The sequence below is a fragment of the Bombus terrestris genome, chromosome 7 (genome assembly GCF_910591885.1).
Source record: "Bombus terrestris chromosome 7, iyBomTerr1.2, whole genome shotgun sequence".
NCBI classification, from domain to species: Eukaryota; Metazoa; Arthropoda; class Insecta; order Hymenoptera; family Apidae; genus Bombus; species Bombus terrestris.
In genome coordinates, this window is record NC_063275.1 from 21431408 (window position 1) to 21437424 (window position 6017).

The 6017-nt window shown below is 38.2% G+C and overlaps 1 long non-coding RNA gene across 1 annotated transcript; it reads left to right on the forward strand.

The window, feature by feature from the left end:
* The first annotated feature begins 1646 nt into the window (after nt 1-1646).
* Nucleotides 1647-4668, forward strand: LOC125385390. The gene is made up of 3 exons (XR_007224587.1): nt 1647-2892; nt 2958-4090; nt 4183-4668. It is a non-coding gene; the product is annotated as an uncharacterized LOC125385390 (long non-coding RNA).
* Nucleotides 4669-6017: the final 1349 nt, after the last annotated feature.

A 6017-nucleotide genomic window follows, 5' to 3' on the forward strand; every position in this document is an offset into this window, starting at 1 on the left:
TATATACACGTTATATTCTCATTCAAACTGACATCAAACTCCTGGATCTAAGCCAAAGTCCGAGTTACACATCTTCTGATCGACGTCGATCCATCACAGTCACAGATCCAATAAAAACCCGCATATCCACCCCTCATCGCCCCTTTTACGCCATACGACACGCATCAATAGCAGACGCAAGAACAACGCATTCGCCAGAAAGAAAACGAAAAAGAAACGAACAAACGAAGAAGACTAAACGGTAGGAAGAAAGAGGTTGCTGGCAGGTTCGAAAGAGAGAAGCCGCGTGGAGAGGCAGGAGTTGGAAAGAAGCGAGGGCCCGCCGCTTCAAAGGACTATAAAAGGCTTAATCCTGGCGGCAGGAGTTATGTACGCTTAGAAGGGACGCAGATAGAATTGCGGTGGTTTATAGACGCCGTGCCCTCCGGTATATTGCAATGTGGTTAGCGTCCTCATCCTCCTTGTCCTCCTTCGTCCTCCGTAGCCGTGCCTCCTCCACCTCTTCCACCTCTTCTTCTCGTTCGTGGGGTGCGCCGACAATGTGACATGCAATATGGTAATCACCGTGGAACGCTCCGGGGCCCTATGTGGATGCTGGACGTCGTGGCGCGGCCTCTGAATAGACTTCCCGGGGCTCACGGGAAAGGAAGTACGACAGGCCAACGACATACGTCCCCTTCTTGTCCCCGCCGCCCTCCGTCTACGCTTCGTGGCACACGCGGCGTATGAATCACTGGCAATTTTTTCGTACCGGCGAATTGCTTTCCTTCGCTACTCGAAAGATACCAATTTTTGGTTACACGGAAACATTTTGATATTTGGCTTGGTATAGATAAGGCTATGTACGTTGAGTGCGAGTTCTGACGAACCAGAGCAACATTTTTCTTCCTCGTCTCAGGATATACAGTTGAACTAATTACTAAAATTGCGCAGCAAAAGCACTAAAAAATATATTATATTCGGTGCAAGGCAGCTATTATTATTTTCATTTGACAATCTAAGGGAAACAGATTTTTATCTATATATTTAGATATTATTTATTATTTATTTTATACATATATTTTATCTTCAAGGTCAGTGGTTATCAGAAAATGGCCAGTCATACGTACACAGACACAAACGCGCACTTGCACTAAATCAAGGTAGTATTTGAACATATCCTACGAAACTTTTGCGACTATATTTCAACTACACACGACTATGTTTCGTATGGCACACATAACATATTGGTAAAAGGTGTCTGCAATTGTTCGAAGCCAAAACTTCCTTCAACCTATATAAATGTCGTAATCGAGCGTAGCAGACAAAAGGGATGGTAGCGCGTATGGCCGCGCCCCCTTGCCTAATACGAAATTTCTATTTGCCTCGGAAGTGGAAGCCAGCGAATGGTTAACGATGTATATTTTCCACATTCCGATGAGTAAGGCTGCACGCGACGCATTGATCAGCCTCCTTTGTGCGTTTTCGCGAGCAGACCGCAAAGGAAAAACGACGATATCGGTTGGCCGTCATCTATCCTTTTACAGTACAATCGCCGGCGCCGCGCAAAAATTAAAAGGAAGTCTCTTAATTCGTGTACCATAATTTTTCATCGGTGGCGAGGACCGCCAGTAAAACGAACAATCGCGTATCCGGGATCCGAGCAACGCCACCGACCACGACAATGGGAAGGCGTTCCCGGAAAGTCCGCGGAAAGCAAGCACGCGACACGAGCTTCGAACAGACAACGCGTAAGTACTTACTTATACGCCATCTGCGTATGTACGTTCCTGGGTACACGTGGTGCGTGAATCACGGGACATTTGTAGCCGCCAGTGTGTTACGTTTCTCCGACGATCGCGACCACACGAATATCCAAGAATGCGAGTCTCTTGACTAATTACGCTGATATACTTAACGATGTATAATATTAGGTTGGCGCGTATGAAATACACTTTCTTTGGAAATTAAATTTAACGGATCGATAAGAAACATTACCACGTTCGTAGGATTGTATTATTTTAAATTAAAATGAACAGTGAAATGTAGAAGTAACGTTGTACTACTACAATTCTACACCATCTGGTTTATATCGAGTGTTGTGTATATTTTACACATTCGTTATGTGATCTCATCGACGACGAATAACAGCGTCGAATGTATTAAATGTTGTCCTATCATCGATTATAAATATACCATTTTTATATTTATTTACTATAATAAGGTAGGTGCATAAATATTGAATTTTACGAAGATCTCAGTAGACATTAGCAATAATCAGAGTATTCTTACGATCTCTTTGATAATTATCGATTACGTTTGTCATATATTCGTTATATTAAGATTATGAATAAGCGAAATGATTCTGTCATTTCTTTACATGATTTTAGGCTTAGATATGAGTTTATATTCCATCTGGATAATAACGTATTGCATGATTATTGTACAAGAAACTGTAAATAAGTTTAATCGAATAATTTTTTAATTCTAGAAGTGATAATCCGTACGACTTTGAAATAATGAAACATATAACTATTGCGATTAGCTGTGAAAGAAGTAGAATAAAGTTAGTCCATGTCAGACAGATCGAAAATATTGATTAAATCAGTCTAGTAGATGGTTATAAATCCACGAAACAATTGATCATTGATATATATTTATCTGATAAAATTCATCTAATCTATATACGTATGATATATGTATATTCAAAAGTCTTTTTACGGCAACTGTTTTTTAAAGTTTCTTTTATCCGCCATTAGATGAATTCATGTATTATACTTGGGTCTGGAGTTTAAACAATTATCAGACGTACCACATTTTATGTGGGCTATAGGTGGCGATCGTCAAGTTCATGTACACGTGCATGGCTTAGATTTACCTATAAGAATCAAAGAAGAAATATATGAAAATGAAGTATGTTTAAAATGTCGTTGAAAAACTGGTGATTACAATTATGCTTACATGTAATATTTATTCAGATTTTAATCAAATACAATATTTACGGCGTTGGCTTCCTTTAGAAGGATTTAATGGGAGATTATTATCTACAGATAGGTATAATTTTTCTAATCAAGATGGTACAGTTGACCGTAGCAGAGATAAAGTAAGATTGCCATCCATGGCTTGGCAATGGGAAGATGATTGGCAAATAGAAACTACATCAGATGGCCAACCGTTGGATCATGATGTAAATATGATAAAATTTCTTTAAATAATCATCCGAATTAGATTCTCAAATTTAAAGGGAAGAACCGTACCCTATATAAACAAAACCACGGATTTATCAAATACAAGCGTACTAAATACAAGTGTAATTCATCGTTTATAAAGTACCAGTTTATAAGGTATTAAAGACTCTTTATACCAGGTAATTGCAAAAAAGAAAAAACTCTAGATCTCCGTGACCGACGTGCAATTGTTCGCGTAGTGGAATATCACGCGGCGAATCATTTCTAAGATGTTGCTGGCGATGTCGCAATGACGGATTTACCTCATCCACCAGCACGACATTTAGATCGAAAGTCCATCGAATGATCTCGTCTCAGGATGATTAATTCGACTCATTACCAGTGAGTAATCACTATTATTATCCACGTGTTCTATGTAGCCCGGTTTTGTTCGCCCACGAACCTAGCTGGACCAGTGCACGCAATAGTACGGAAAATGGTGTTTGCGAAATCGATCAGGAAGAACTAGCCTTTCACGGGAATCCGTCTGATAGACGAGACCTGATCAAACGCACGCGTGATTCTTAGAAGAAACATCGTTAACTGAAAAACTATTGGCGACGCAAACTGACGATGTTAAGTACAAGAAATTTCGTGTTTTGGCAAAATTTTTACTCTTCTCATGAAACACTCAAAGACAGAACGGAAATGATACATGAAGAAGAGACGAGAAAGGAAGATAGGCATGAAACAACTACATTGTCAAATATAAATTCCTAGATTTTTAGAGATTTTTGTACGTGTTCTTCACAAAGTTTATGGATAAAGTAAAAATGACGCATAGAATAAAACACGAAGAAGAAAAAGATACCTTAAAAAAACATTCGTCGAGCAACCATCAAACATCGAAGAGAGAAACGATATGAAACGATACTGAAACGACTGTAAGCAATTTTATTACTATGAAAATATTTTCGTGAATTGGAAACGTAAAAGTTGATTAATCGCAGTATAACAACGTAAACGTCATTTTTAGATTTCTGTAATTTTCGATCATAGAATCAAATATACGAACATCCCTTTGTCAAAGGAAAGATTAAATTTTGATAATTAGGATGTAAATAAATCAATAAAAAATTATTTTGCGCGCTTGATTACTTAATAGCTTAATTAATATTACGACAAAATTATGGAGCAACATTACCAGATAAGCAATATATGTACATGGAAAAGGAAAAAGCACAAAAAAATTTCATGTATGTCTGTGTCTATTTGTAGCAACATAATAACAAGATATAACGTTATAATAAAATATTTACGATGAATATAAACATTTCAATTCTTGTAATACACCTTAATACGTTATAAACTCCTAATGCCCGTCCAGTTTACTATACACGAGCCGTGCACGATGACGATGGGAGGGTACACATACGCGTTTCTGAAGGATGATTCTGCGTTTCGTAATAGCCTTTCGAGACCTGTCACACTACGCCACGTGTACGGCTAAATTTATTTGCTTCTGTTCGTCGTATATTGTACGGAAACAAATGATTGTCATTATAGGTGTAGAATTGCCTTATTGTCTTTGAGCATGAAAAAAAGATTCGACCGATGGGATTAATGGACTAGGAGTTGATCTCTGATCTTTCGTTTGTCGGATAGTCACTCTATTAGTTAGACTATTCGTTTACGACCTCCATTGTTCGAAATGATAGAAAGATATTCTTATTCAAGTAAGAGAATTTCTTTTCATAATGGGAATTTAAGCTTTCGATGTTCGAATACGTAGGTGTGGTTTCCCAGTATGTGATAAATGGCCTATCTGTACATTTTATAGTTGCTTTTGTCAGCCAAATAGATTGTTTATTGTAAATACACAATTTGATTACATTGACTTTTATGTTAGAGGCAGATGGATTATCAATGTCCAATGTAATATTTCTGCAACGGGAAACTGAGCATAGTTCAGACTATGAAAACAAGTTTCACTTCCATGAAATATATGTACAGGTTTTGTATGTAAACTAAGAATATTTTTATAAAAGGATAAAAAAATCCATTATACACGAAAAGGCATATCAAATACTGATCGCGAATGTTGTAGAAAGTTTACGAAGCTTATTTTACAAAATTTTCTGTGTACCAATAAATAAGAAACTCCCACGTACTAAGAATTATCGTATCCTACTTCTACTAATCTTTCAATTAATTTGAAAAGAATAGGATTCGATAAAGAATCAACGATTAATTCTTACGAGTATTTTCGTATTGTAAAAATGGACAGTCATTTAACGTATAAATAAAACAGCAACTAAAACCGCAAATTTACGTTTATTAATGAACAATCTTCAAACCCTAATTGCTTCGTAAATCATATCACCTTCCTGTACTCGTGTACGAAGCAACGATATGGTCTATTAGACATACAGCGTAAACGAAAAGGCCTCTTGTCACTAGCTGTCATCGATCGACGAAACTCGTCGAGTACCTGTGTCCCGGTAGAACACACGAAGCCAGAACACAAAAGTCCCGTTGCGGCCGCTGAGGAGCGCGTAAGTCCTTTAAGCGTACTTAGAATAACAGAGCACAGGGGTCAGAAGCACTTAAAGGAGCGTGACTGGAGATGAATTTATAATGACCTCCTGACATGCAACAAGAGGCATCGCTTCCGCAGAAATTCACCAGAGATTATCCAACTCTCCGTTGCTCGAACGCAACAAGATCAAACGGCGGCCGGTTTGAAATCGTTCGTCCGATTCCTCCAGCTCGAACACGCTCGCGGAAGTACGTCTCACTTTCTCTCTCTCTCGCTCTCTATCTCCCTCCAACGAAATAAACAAGAGAAAACAAGCAAGACAAAAAGAACAT